Here is a 14,961-nt window from a genome sequence, read left to right as displayed (position 1 = left end):
TTATTTGTAAAATGTCATTCTGTACAAAGAACATTTCTTTTAAAAATATTAAATCACCATTGTTTTCTTTGCAACCATTAACAATTGTTTGTTGGGCCTGATTCACTGGTGCCCCATGTGTTTGAGTAGTCGTTTCAACATGTGCAAAGTGGTAGTGTCAACTATGCATTTTGTATTCTCTTTTTACTGGTAAAAGTGGCTGCAAAAAGCTCATGGTAACAGTGAATCAGGGCCACTGAGTAGTATCTCACTCTGCAAGTAGTCCCCCTGATTTCTATAAAACTACTTGCAGAGAAAAGAATTAATTGATATGAGTAAGGATGGCAGAATCCATACCAAATGCTTACTTGAGGCTGCATTTACACTACAAAGTTTAGGCAATGTTAGTTATGTAGGCATAACTCCACTGACTTTTGCGTATCCCTCAGTCTTGTACACACTTGGCTCCTTGTGTCTGCATGGCATACTCACTATAAGTGGTTGCGTCAATAGAAAATGTGATGCACCATGGGTAGGTGTCACAAGGTGCCCATGCTGTCATCTGGCATGATGCCTCCTGGAATGTTTTTGCAGTGCTTTGTGAAATACTAGCAATTTTCCCAGGGATTTCTGGGAAATAGGGTCAAGTTCCCACAATGCCACTTTCTCCATCCCATAATGCTCGATCTATTTCATAATTTTTGCTTTTACTTTTAAAATTCCTACAGGACCATGTGTGCCTTTTGGTTTCTGCCACCTTTCTGGCAGAATTCTAATGACTGTTTCTAATACAGGAAGCATGATTCTCCTGTATTTCAGAACATAAGAATGGCCATGTTGGCTCACACCAGTAGTCCATCTAGCCCAATATCCTGTCTTCCAACAGTGGCTGGGGCCAGGTGCTTCAGAGGGAATGAAGAGAACAGGCAATTATCGAGTGATCCATCCCCTGTCATCCAGTTCCAGCTTCTGGCAGTCAGAGGTTTGTATACCCAGAGCATGGGTTGCTTCCATGATCATCTTGGCTAATAGTCATTGCTGACCTATCCTCCATGAAATTATCGAATTCTTTTTTGAACCCAGTTATACTTTTGGCCTTCACAACATCCACTGGCAATGAGTTCCACAGTTGACTGCATTGTGTGAAGAAGTACTTCCTTATATTTGTTTTAAGCCTTTTGCCTGTTGATTTTATTAGGTGACCCCTGGTTCTTGTGTTATGTGAAAGGGTAAATAACACTTCCTCCTTCACTTTCTGCACTACATTCATAATGTCATAGACCTCTATTATATCCCCCCTTAGTCAACTCTTTTCAAAGCTGAACAGTCCCACGCTTTTTAATCTTTCCTTATGCAAGCTCTTTCAACCCCCAATCATTTTTGTTGCCCTTCTCTGTACTTTTTCCAGTTCTAATATATCCTTTTTGAGATGAGGTGACCAGACCTGCATGCAGTATTCAAGATGTGGGCATACCATGGATTTGTATAGAGGCAACATGATATTTTCTGTTTTATTATCTATCCCTTTCCTAATTGTTCTTTACATTCTGTTAGCTCTTTTGAATGCCACCGCACATTGAGCAGATGTTTTCAGAGAACTGTCCACAAAAACTCCAAAATCTCGTTCTTGAGTGAGCATAGCTAATTTAGACCCCCTAATTTTGTATGTATAGTCAGGAGTATGTCTTCCAGTGTGCATTATTTTGCACTTATTAACATGGAATATCATTTTCTTTTCATCACCCGGGTTTGTGAGATTCCTTTGTAACTCTTTGCAGTCTGCTTTGGATTTAACTATTTTAAGGAATTTTGTATCATCTACAAACTTTGCCACCTCATTGTTTACCCCTTTTTCCAGATCATTTATGAATACCAGTTCCTGTACAGATCCTTGGAGGACTCCACTATTCACCTCTCTTCTCAGTGAAAACTGACCATTTATTCCTACCCTTTGCCTCCTATATTTGAACCAGTTGCTGACCCATGAGAGGTCTTTCCCTCTTATCCTATGACTGCTTACTTTGCTTAAGAGACTTTGGTAAGGGACCTTGTCAAAGGCTTTCTGAAAGTCCAAGTACACTATATTCACTGCATCACCCTTGTCCATGTTTGTTGACATCTTCAAAGAATTCCACTAGATTGTTGAGGTATGATTTCAATTTACAAAAGCCTTTTGACTCTTCCCGAACATATTGTGTTTATCTGTGTGTCTGGTAATTCTGTTCTTTACTACAGTTTCATCCAGTATGCCTGGTACTGAAATTAGGCTTATGAGCCTGTGATTGCCAGGATTGCCTCTGGAGCCTTTTTAAAAAAATTGGCATTTCATTAGCTATCTGGTACAGAGGCTGATTTAAGCGATAGGTTACATACCACAATTAGTAGTTCTGCAATTTCATATTTGAGTTTCTTCAGAACTCCTACGTGAATATCATCTAGACCTGGTAACTTATTACTGTTTAGTTTATCCATTTGTACCAAAAACTCCTCTATTGACACCTCAGTCTGGGACAGTTCCTCAGACCTATAATCTAAACAGAATGGCTCAGGTGTGGGTATCTCCTTAACATCCTCTGCAGTGAAGACCGATGCAAAGAATTCATTTAGCTTCTCTGCAATAGCTGTGTCTTCCCTGAGTGCTCCTTTAGCATCTTGCTCATCCAGCGTCCCCACTGATTGTTTGGCAGGCTTCCTGCCTCTGATGTACTTAAAACAATTTATTGTTTACTTTTTGTGTCTTTTGCTAGTTGCTCTTCATATTCTTTTTTGGCCTGCCTAATGATATGTTTACCCTTGAATTGCCAGAGTTTATGCTCTTTTTATTTTCCTCAGTAGAATTGGACTTCCAATTTTTAAAGGATGTCTTTTTGTCTCTCACCATCTCTTTTACTCTGTTGTTAAGCCATGGTGGCACTTTTTTGGTCCTCTTATTGTTTTTGTTTTTTAATTTGGGGTATACATTTAGTTTGAGCCTCTATCATGGTGTTTTTAAAACATTTTCATGCAGGGATTTCACTTTTGTGGCTGCTACTTTTAATTCCATTTAACTAGCCTCCTCATTTTTGTGTAGTTTTTTTTTTTAAGTTAAATGTTACTGTTTTTTGTTTCTTGAGTATTCCCCCCCGCTCCACACAAGGATTTGCAGAACTTGAAAGAGTACTACTACAACCAGATGTGTGAAGAGAAAGAAAAGGAAATGTTCAATGATGATGACTGGATGCTTTACTGACACAGCGAATAAAAATGCCAGGTTGCTGCTGGCATTCATGCAGCAGCTCGACATAGTGGATTGCCACTTCTGGGTCTGAGAAACGAGCACTTATTGGTGGGACTGATTTGTAATGCAGGTTTGAGATGAGCAGCAGTGATTGAAGAACTTTTGGATGCAAAAGGCCACATTCCTGGATCTGTTTGCTGAGATCAGCGAGCTCTCCAGCCCAAGGACACCCGAATGAGAGCTGCCTTGACAGGCCTTTGTTCCTTATATGCATTTTTTACCTTTTCTTTGCCCAAAACCTCATTTCTTCCCACCTCTACCCCATTTTTAAATGGCATCCATCTCACTCGTGTTTGGAGAACAAAGGCATTGATTCTTAATTGCTCACTTTACTTGTAAAATTTTAAAAATTACACCACTACCTTGATATAATGCCACCCGATATAACACGAATTTGGATATAACACGGTAAAGCAGTGCTCTGGGGGGGTGGGGCTGTACACCGCAGTGGATCAAAGTAAGTTCAATATAACATGGTTTCACCTATAATGCGCTAAGATTTTTTGGTTCTCAAGGACAGCATTATATCAAGGTAGAGGTGTACTATGGCACTCTGAATTAAACAGTCCACATCAGATCAGTGTCCTGTGCTCAGACAGAGGTAGAAAAAAAAGAGGTAGATGTGGTATCCGCTCTTCCGTTCTTCAGTTTGTTGGGGGGCTATCATTAAGTCCAGTTTCTCTGAGTGGCAAGATAGACTGGAAAGCAAAAGGGGACTGTGTGACTACATGGTAAGACTGTTATAGTGCTGTAGGAGTTCATACTTATTACTGGGTTGGTGAAATCTAGTTCTAGAGCATACAACCAGTTTGGGATCTCTGCCCTGCTTCTTGATAGTCTGCCTTGAGGTTGGCACTAATGGTCGTCATCTGCGCTAGCATGGCATGACTGGCTTGACTCTGGTGGAGTTTCAGACAGCTCCTGGCTCAGTGCATGGTTTGCATTTCCTTCTAGTTTGCCTCATTGCACACTGCCAGGGCCTCTGCATCAGGCTCCCATGAAGTGTTCACACACATGCAGGTAGCATCTATGCCAAATATAGCATGCAGTTCATTGTAGAAGCAGCAGGCCTCTCTCTCCCTCTGATACAGCTGCTGAAATTCATTTATTTTCACACAGCACAGCTGCTCATCTTTGCTGTGCCCCAGGTTCAATGTCCCCTCTGCAATCTGCACAGATATGTCTGTGCAAGCAAAGCTAAGAAGCAGACAAAGATATTCAGTCTCTTTTCCCCATAGGCTGAGGAGATCCACGACTTCTTTCCTCCTCCTGAGTGTGTCTAGTAGCTCTCTGCATGTGTGGAGCTGGCATGGTTGTATGCTCACCATAGTGGGCCAATAGGTATGCTCACCAAGGTAGGAAATCAGGAAAAGGCATTTCAAAAACATGCTAGGAGTATTAAGGTGTGGGGGCTTCCAGTGTCTATGACCACAGAGCAGTGGAGTTCAAAATTGTGATTGGAGCAATCACTGTTATAGGGACAGGGACATTATGGGACAGCTGCTGGAAAACTTGAGGGTCCTCACACATAATGCAGCGTCTACACTTGCACTGCATCAACGAGACTAGGTTGACTGAGCCTCCCATTCAGGAAAGTGGTGTTACTATGTTGCTGTAACAGGATGCGTACTTTGCAAATGTTTACATCTAAATACGTTTCCTGCCAAAGTTAAGTCAAAACTAGTTAACGTAGGTTGACCTAACTTAGTAGTGTAGACCAGGCCTGAGAGAGCAGATTTGACAGAAATGCAAATAGGCTATAAGTACTGAGTTATTGCGCATAATTATAACCACAGCTCTTGGAATTCCACAGCATTCAATGTACTTAGCAAATTCTTGGATTTATTTTTAGGAATCTGATTCTCTTTGGTATACTCAGGACTCAGTAGCACTCAAAACACCTGCGTACACAGGGGAGAATGATTTGTAGCTCAACCATAGTCCTGGAACTAGCTACCTCACACCGACCCTGTTCCCAACACCCAACTCCACAGCACTATCAGTGGAGCTATGTTTCATGGTTGATCAGGCTGTGGTTCCCAATGGGAAGTCTTTTTGTCCACTTTCTGGTTGTCAGTGAGAAGCTGTTTGGTCACATGGTGCTGGTTCCCCCTCTTTGTTCCACCTGCAAAACTGCATTAAAAGACAGTTAAAAATACATTAACTCCTCTCCTCATATTCATTCCCTTGGTATGCAAATAAAAGGATTGCTACAGAGCACTGTGGTAATGGGAAGGGGTCTGGCCCACACTATAGCATCCTTGGCCCTCTCCAATGCATCTGACTTGAGAGCCAGTATGCAGCCTTCCTCTCTGGACTACAAGTGGAGCTGAGATCCCTTCTGCACATCCACTCCACCTGTGAGCCACTTTCCCCAAGGGTACTTGCATGGGCCCTTCACCACCAGGTAAAGCCAATGAGGGGGAGAGAAGTACATTGGGGAAGCTATGTTCTTATATAAAGAGGTAGCCTGTAACAAGTTAAAATGTTATGAAAAGGGTTTTTAATGGAAGTTGCTATGCCAGACTCTGGTCTCCCTGGGATGAGTGTAAATCAAGAGTAGCCCTGTTAAAGTTCAGGGAACTTCTCTGGATTTATGCTGGTGGAATGGACAGCAGTATCTGCCCCACTTTTTAAAAATTATATTTCTAACAAATATGTATGCACCAAGATATTGCACCACAAAAATGAAATGCAAATAAAATAATAAAATACTCCTATAGCCCTTCCTTCATGAGCGTGCACAGAAACTTGTTACATATGCAACAAAATGTACTCTTTAGGTTTTGCCATCATGTTCACTATATTGTAGACCATTCCTGAGCAAGGTCTGGACTACAGTTACTCATTAGTATGATTTGTTTAGAAAAGTGGCATTTAAATATTTAAATGTACCAGGTCCTGTATGTTTAATTTCATTGTTTAACTGTCACATAGTTTCCCAACTATGTAGGCGCTGGCACAAAGTGGTGGGCTGCACAGTATTTATGTGCTGCTGCTTTCCAGAGCATTTCAGCGCTCGCCAGGCACTTCAATTATGTGTTATTCTTTTGTTGCTGTTGAAGACGTACGTCAAAATACATAGGATACCAGCAAACCCTCCTTTTATGGAACACAATAACAAAGAACCCCCCTCTCCAAAATACATGCAGTACTTGGTTTCTAGGAATCACAGCTCTTACAGACAGTAACTAGGAATATGGTTTCATTTCACTATGTAGGGAATCAGGCATATAGTATATGTATTCTACAGATAATAAGAGTTGCATATCCACAGTTTCTCTGCATCTTGCTTCAAATGTTCTCTGAGGAATCTAACTATTAATAGGTTTCAGAGTAGCAGCCATGTTAGTCTGTATCCGCAAAAAGAACAGGAGTACTTGTGGCACCTTAGAGACTAACAAATTTATGTCAGCATAAGCTTTCGTGGGCTACAGCTCACTATGCATCCGAAGTGAGCTGTAGCCCACGAAAGCTTATGCTGACATAAATTTGTTAGTCTCTAAGGTGCCACAAGTACTTCTAAATATTAATGTTCATCAGTTCACTGCTACTATATAAGATATGGAGTTGGCTACAGCAAAAATTCAAACTCCATCAGACACACTAATAAATGTTTATAGCAGTGGCTCCCAAACTTTATTGTACCACCTTCTAAAAAATTGCAGTGACGTGAATGGATGGAACGTCAAGCTTATGTACCCCAGTTTGGGAACCCCAGCTTTAGAGCACTACATTCCTTTTTACAAAACAGGCACTCTCAGAAAAGGAATGTCATGGTCTGATAAAGTTTCTGACCATGCTGATGTCCAGTATAAATGCACAGACTATTAACCAACTATTATAAAAATGGAGAAAAATAGATCTGTGTACTTATTGCTAAGCACTGAGATCATAATAAAGCAATGTCACGTGCTTATGATATTTAGAGAGAATGAAAATACTTCTTTATAAAGAAATCATTAAGCTGGAGGATAGTGAGGGGAGGGCCAACGATATGGGAGTTAAGGGGGAAAACAACACATGATAGGAGACACAGAAAGGGATGGAGAGATGGACAAAAATCATAGGGTAAAATGCTAAAAGGCATTGAGGATAGGCGTCTGCTTGAAAACTCCCACCCAGCAGTAAAGTTTTGGGATGGTTTCCCCTATTTTGGTTGTCCCTAAAACCCCCATGAAAGACTGGTCTGCAGGCCTTCTCCCACAGAAGCTGTAGTAGAAGGATGTGGGATAAGGATGTGGTGTGCATATGTGATGTGCATATTTATGTGAGAGTCTCACCTGACCTGGGATGGCCTCTAGGCACAGCTCACCTTCCTTCAATACAGATGGCTCTTGCTTCTCAGAGAAAAACTCAGAGACTTTAATGCCAGAAGGGACCATCATGATCATCTAGTCTGACCTCCTGCACATTGCAGAACCTTACTCACCTACTCTGGGGATAGACCCATAACCTCTGGCTGAGTTACTGAAGTCAGAGGGACTGTGCTTTGGATGGCTGCTGGTCAGAATACAGATGCACACTGACTCGGCTTTTGCAGTGTTTCAGTGTGCTTATTTTTCATATTTTTGGCTAATAAAGAGGGAAAATATTTTGGAAACCACTCAGAAACATGTTCTTAAAAAGGTACCTACCATGATGCTGTAATTCCATCTCTGAGGTTCTCATGGTTTATGTCAGTGCCAGAGCCCCTAGATGGAATTGAAACCTTCTTATGTACAGTTCACATAAGGACAAGTCCTGCTTTCCCTTCCTTCCCAGAGAAGCCCTGATTGCAGTAGAACTAATGCAGTTTGCTGCACAGCTTTGCAAAACCTCCCTGGACACAAGCACAGAGTTGGGTAGTGTCAGGGCTTGCCTACATGCAACTTGTGGTTTAGCTAAATTGATATAAGCCATATTTCAATTGCTTTAACAGTGCCCATGGAGGATTCAGCATAGGTTTAATTAGATTGATTAAAAAACCCACTATTGTGAAACTGGTGCAAGTTTGTGTGTAGACAGCCCCCCCACCCCCAGTGTCAAAACCCAACACTGTGCATGTGTGCAAGAAGAATCTTAGCAAAGCCGTGCAGACAGACATCTCCCCACTCATCATTTTCAACAGTGTGGACACTCTTGCACTGATTTAAACCTGGCTTATAGCTATTACATTGATTAATATTTGGTGTCACATTGATGCAGTGATGCAATTAGGACATAATATGTCTTTCATACATGTAATTATCAACAATCTTATACAGATTCCATTTGTAACTAATACACCTTGTGATCCAGCATTAAGCCTTTTTTCTCTCAGAGAGGAAAAAAAATCAGAGGAAAAACAAAAGTTAAAAGACAACAGAAACGTAAGACAACAAAAAAAATGTACTCCTCTCTCCTGAGGTTAGTAATGATTGTTGCATTAATATAAATGTCTTTTTTCTTGAAGAATTAATAAAGAAATGCTTTAAAAAACCCAAACTCTGTGGCAGCTCCCTGGATCTTTTAAAGACTTGTCCCTTGAAACATTTTTTTCAAATGCTGGCAATTTTGATTTAGGTTATATTGCCCAGACCTGCAGTCAATACAATACAAGCCGTATTGAAAACAATTACACCTCTACCCTGATATAATGCTGTCCTCGGGAGCCAAAAAATCTTACCACATTATAGGTGAAACCACATTATATTGAACTTGCTTTAATCCACCGGAGTGCGCAGTCCCCCGCCTCCGGAGCACTGCTTTACCGCGTTATATCCAAATTGGTGTTATATCGGGTCACATTATATCGGGGTAGAGGTGTAATAAAATTTGTGCTTATTAGTAACTGTCACTTCATTTAGACACCTGGCCCTCAAATACCTTTATATTCACTTGAAAGAGGGAATATATTTTGCTTTCTGTAATATGATGTACTATCCTAGTGCTTTAAAAATGATTGGAAACCAAATCAAAAGTAGTAAGTTGTCTAGCAACAAAGAAACAAACATTTCACTGCAGCAGTCAGAGGCAGAAAACACTGAATGCAAGAAGTGGAGGGAAAGCGAAAAGCAGGAAAGAGAAGAGAAAAATTCTGACAACAGGGATGCCAAGGAGAGGCTGATTAAAGTATTGGCGCATCAAAACGACACACTCCAGACTCTCATAACACTGCAGACTGAGCAGATGCTGGCCTGCCCTCCCCTTCAGCACATTCAGAACTCTTTCCCATGAACTCCGCTAACTCCCCTTGCACATTCCTTTCCACCTTCTGGCACTTGGTGCTTTCCTCTACACTCCATTCCCTCGCAGACAGCTTTTCAAATGAAAGCTGGACCTATACTCAGCTATGAAAATCAGCCCCCACCTGATACCTTCTTCCACACCAACAGAGAGAGAGAGAGAGAGAGTTTGTGTGTGTGTGGCCTATTTGTCAATAAAAGCAAACATTTTTGAATCATAAGCACTTTGTTTAGTTGCAAGGTATGATAGTTCATGGCATCTGCAAATCAACAAGCACTTTATTTAGTCCCTTTCATTGAATCCTAGCCTTAACAATCACAACCACTTCCTAGCCTACCAAATGTAATTTACCATTGCAGTCCCAATCATAGCAACAAACATTACTGTTTTTCCTCTTCAAAGTATGGTCTCAAGGCATCTCTGATTCTTACAGCTCATGTTGCTCCCCTCTAATAGCCCTGGTGTCCGGCTGCTCAAAATCAGCAGCCAGGTGGTGTGCCTTGGCAGTCCACCCCTGAGTAATCTGTTTGCCCTTCCCTTCACAAATATTATGCAGTGTAAAACACGCGGCTATAACCGTGGGTATATTTTCCTCATTTGGATCTAACCTGCCATATAGTCATCGCCAGTGCGCCTTTAATCGGCCAAACACACATTCAACTATCATTCTACACCTACTCAGCCTGTCATTGAACCGCTCCCCACTGCCGTCTAGGTTTCCCATGTACAGCTTCATGAGCCATGGCATTAAGGGGTATGCTGGTTCTCCCAGGATCACAATGGGCATTTTGCCTTTCCCTATGATGATCTTCTGGTCTGGAAAGAAAGCCCTTGCTTACAGCTTTCTGTACAGGCCAGTGTTCCTAAAGATACATGTGTCATGCACCTTTCTAGACCACGCCGCATTAATGCCAGTGAAACACCCATGGTGATCCACAAGCATCTGCAAAACCATGGAGAAGTACCCCTTGAATTGATGTACTCGGTTGCAAGGTAGTCTGGCACGGGCACCATTTAGGTAGGGCAGAGGGGGGCTGAACCCTGCCGAGTTTCGTACAATGACGCTGCTTGCTCCTCTGCCTCCTCCCCTCACCAGCCGGGAGCGAAAGAGCAACACAGGCTGCTTGCACAGTTTACTCCTCTCCCCCCACCCCACCCCCAGCCAGAAGCAATGTGGCTTGCTGTTCTCCCACCCCTCCCATCCCTGGGCTGGCTATTCTTTGCTCAGCCTATAGGAATGCAGAGGTGTATCTGGCAGAGCCAATAATAGGGATGGGAGCTTCTACAGCATTTTTTTCAAATTCATTTTCCTGAAACAAAACAGCCTGTCTGAAACACGCTTAGGGAAAGGAAGCTCTGGGCTTAAGTCAGAAGATGCTTGCTGCAGATTTCATCATGATCTGCCATTCACCTTCACATGTTACAAAGGGACAAGCAAGCCCCTCGTGAAACCAGTAAACACAGAGCTGCTCAGGAGTGGGAGAGGGAGGTGGATACTGCCCCAGGCACATTCAGAGAATAATTATGCCCACAGACAGCCCAGCTTTGGAAGTCTCAGGCTGCAAGAACAGTGCTGAAGTATGACTACCTGGGATCTTTCCCTGCTGTCAAGAAACAGCTGTTGTAACCTTTAGGTGGGCTAGAGTTCACTTAATTTCCTGTCTCCAGTGCCTTAAAAAAATACCCAACTGCCACAGAAAGTACCTGGAGACTCAGAGTTCACTCTCTAAGGATTTTCAGTGAGGATTGCACAGGGTCAATCTTCCCACATTCAAGTCCCAAAAGGAAACTAAAGAAATGGATTTAATTAAATAACTTTATAAAATCTTATGATAAACAATCTAATTTTTATATCATGACATGGCTATTTTATAATCCACAGATACTACCTTCACAATTACGTAAACATAAAAAAGAAAACAAAAATTAAAATCTGAACAGTTCAGTCCCCACAGAAATACAGTGAGAAGGAACTGCAAGTTTCCAAAAGCTTAGGTTTTGTTCACCTAAGTCTCAGTTAGAGTCTTTGATCACCAAATCTATACAGACTGCTGACTCTAAAACAACATCTTCCCTCCACTGGCTTGTAGGAATCTTCAGTTGGAATCCATGTAGACTCTTTCTCTGCTGAAATCACTGCTAGCCAGTCAGCTAACAGATTAACCAACTACTCTGTTAAGTGTATAGATTTAAAGAAAACCCTGTTACAAGAAAATACAAAACAGAGAATAGCAAAATAGAAATGACTTTCCCCATTACTACATTTAAAGAAAAGCTGGTGAATCAGGCTAGTTGAGATAATTTAACAAGAACAGTTTGGCTAAAATCAAAACATTCAAAGCATATAACTGAAACAGAAGTTATTTTTCCCACCCAATTCTTCTTGCTATAATTAGCATTTCCCATGCTTCCCTGTTAGAGGGTAACACTATCACTAGCCTGCTGCAAAATGCTTCAGAGTTAGGGACAACAGCCTGCTTTCTGCTCCTGGGCTCAGCTTCTCCCAACTCACACAGGGCACTTGGCCTTCTGCAAAGCAGCTGCCCTGACTGCTTGCCCTCATGGAGTCTGACCCCAGCAACAGGGAACCTATTGGAGCAGACCCAAAACTACCATGCCCAATTCCAGAAGCTTCTGGATGTGGAGTGCTTAATCTGCCTAGCAACAATGAACCAGACACAACTCACTCCTACATCCCCGCAATGGGCCTCTTAAAGAGATATCTTCCTATTAGGCACATGGGTTACACTGTCACATCACAAATATTGTTTCAATTACACTTAAAACTTTCCATTAATGGCAATACCCCAGTGTGGCCATTTATTCTACGACTTGGTGTAATTTGACTGTGAGAGTCTTTCCTTTGCCTACAATGGGTTTTGGGTCAGGTTACCAGGTAGGTCCATATAGGCTATTACACACAAATGCTGAGTCCTCTGTGAATGCCTTGATCATACCAAATCTCCCCAGGGTTGCATTTTTCTAGGACCGTTTCCCCAGAACACCTTTTGAGGAGCTGCTGCTCCTTTACATGTGCAGATACAAGCAACTGCTGCCCTTAAGCAGCCATTTTATAGCTGAGTGTCTGCTGTGCTTTATCTCCTTCTCTTCCAACTGGTAAGTAATCTGCCGCCCAGAGCATTGCGCCGGCGGCGGAGTGAGCAAGCTGAGGCTGCAGGGGAGGGGGAACAGCATGGGAGGGTCCGGGGGCTAGCCTCCCGGGCCAGGAGCTTGGGGGCCGGGCAGGATGGTCCCGTGGTTTGGATGTGGCCCACGGGCCGTAATTTGCCCACCTCTGGCCTAGGACATACATGATTTTAACTTTATGTCCATTGCTAGAAGCTGAGCAATAATTATTAAAAAGGGAAGGAAGAATGTTATTTTTATCCCGATAATGTTATAGAAGAACAGAGACATTAGGGAAGTGTAAAATAGTCTATATTACTATATGCCACATATCCAAAGTCGGATTTGGTTTTGCCATTGGAAAGGCACAACAGAATGCCTGAGTTTTGAAAAATCCAAAGCTGAGCTATCTCAGTCCATCTCTGTGTATGCTCAGCAAGGCAAAAATACAGCCCAGATGCACTTCCTGTGTAAGGAGAACAGAACTGTTTATAGTAAGATCTTGAATATATAGCCAAATCATCGTCAGCAGAACATGGCCAATGCTCAAATAGGGTCTGAGTTAACTACTCTAAAACTCAGCAAGGAAGAAGAAAAGGAAATGAAATCTTCAACCCTGTCCCACTTTTTAAAAAATTGCAAGGTAAAAATAGATCTGAAAAGGCAGGCTTATGTCCCTGAGCTTAAAAAGGAGGTGATTTCATTAGACGAACGAGTGACTGATCAGGAGGTGGGCCAGAATGACACTGCCATGAAGAGGGATGAGAGAAAAGAAAAAAATTAAATGGAAACTTGACAGACTCAAAAACTGGGAGAAATGTCAAGGAGACTGGAATGCTGAACAGAGCACATACATTCAAGAAAAACCCTGGAAAATGAGCTGTGACAATAGTTTGTCTTCCTAGAAAATAGATTGGCCTAGTGTATATGTTCCAATGAACAGCAAATTCTTCAAAGAGATTTTAAAAAACTGAAATTGAAACTAAGCAGATTACGGCCCCCAGATCTGGCACCAACTGAGGTCAGGCTGAGAAACTGCAGGTGCATTTATTTGCAGGAAAAAGCAGGATCTGTAGTCTTCGTAGGCTGTTTCTGCATATTAAATAGGAGGGTGATTATTTTAGAATTGCGTTTGGCCCACAAGTCACATTCTATGCACTTCTGTACTTCAGAATAGTTCCAGAGGAGGATGCACTTGTTTGTTTAATGAAGGTCATTCTGTGATTGGACAGCGGTTAGGGAAGAAGTTGTAAATTGTTTTTAATGCATTGAATTTTCTTTGTATAAATAGACTGGAAAGCGTATGCAGCCAAATCTTTGCTTTGCTATTGCATATTTCTTACATGAGATGATAACCCATCATCTCATGTAAGATGTCACGTTTATCATCATTGCATTAAATAAGGAAATTAAAGTTTTATTTTCTCCTTCTGGTCATGAAATCTTAGAAAACAATACAAGTCCTTGCAAGCACATCTTATTCTCCTCCTCCCCTTTTCTCTTTCTAATGGGTTCCATAATGGCACCTGCTGGTAATTACTAGATTTCAACATTGCTTCAAACTTCACAGTAGAATCAGCCCACTTGGAGTAAGATCTCATTGTTGTAAACTGATTCCATAGTGCAAAGATCATGTCAAGTTGTGTCCTTTCATTTTTAATTCCCCCTTGCCCCCTGGGGGGGGCAATTTGTTCAAATTAGTGCCTCAGATAGCAATTATTGCTGTACAGTACTCTCATTGTTATTCAAGTCTGGACTAGCTGACTCAAAATCACAGAATCCCATGTGTAATGGAACATACATGCTAGTCCAGTGCATTTTCTGTAAAGAAGATCTATTCTTAGGGCTCATTTTCCTCTGTTTTCTGAATAAAGCCTTTCTTTGCTCTCAGATTCCTCTTATGTGTGATGCAAAGGAAGTTATTTTAAAAGCTAGCCTTTCCCTGTGAAATTGTGTAGGTACCTAGTGTATAGGAGCAAAAATACTCCAAATAATCTGTCTGGGTGATTTATCTTTCCTTGTTCTCTCTGGGCCAGATTCTGCTCCCTTACTAACATTGACAAGCACCTTATTCCACAAGTGGGCCCATTGACTTCAGTTGGACTGCTCATGGAGTACTGTACTCTTTAAACATACTCCAGTTGGGTTTTGTCCCCATTTTCTTGAGTAAAGAACACACCAACACAGGAACTGTCCATATGTCAAATTTTCTCTAGCAATGTAAAAAATTAGGGAATAATTATGTACTTAGCTGATTCTGCGTCACAGCTTTAAAAATCAAGATGTAACACTGAAGAGAGGTTAGCTACTCTGCAAAAAACAGCTTCTGAGTGAAAAACCTTAACGATGTTGTTGAGAACAAAAATAATCTC

The 14,961-nt window shown here is 41.7% G+C and overlaps 1 long non-coding RNA gene across 2 annotated transcripts; it reads right to left on the bottom strand.

Annotated features, from left to right (window-relative positions):
• Window positions 1–3,817: 3,817 nt before the first annotated feature.
• LOC120406462 lies at window positions 3,818–12,060 on the bottom strand. Of its 2 annotated transcripts, none has more exons than XR_005599317.1 (3): window positions 11,837–12,060; window positions 7,894–7,950; window positions 3,818–5,389 (listed from the first exon to the last, which is right to left on the bottom strand). It is a non-coding gene; the product is annotated as an uncharacterized LOC120406462 (long non-coding RNA). The 2 variants fall into 2 exon arrangements; XR_005599299.1 differs by having other exon boundaries at window positions 11,899–12,060.
• Between the last annotated feature and the right edge of the window lie 2,901 nt (window positions 12,061–14,961).

The sequence above is a fragment of the Mauremys reevesii genome, linkage group 1, assembly GCF_016161935.1.
Source record: "Mauremys reevesii isolate NIE-2019 linkage group 1, ASM1616193v1, whole genome shotgun sequence".
Taxonomy (NCBI): Eukaryota; Metazoa; Chordata; order Testudines; family Geoemydidae; genus Mauremys; species Mauremys reevesii.
The sequence above is the reverse complement of the archived record's forward strand: the minus strand, read 5'-3'. Positions and strand labels throughout refer to the sequence as shown.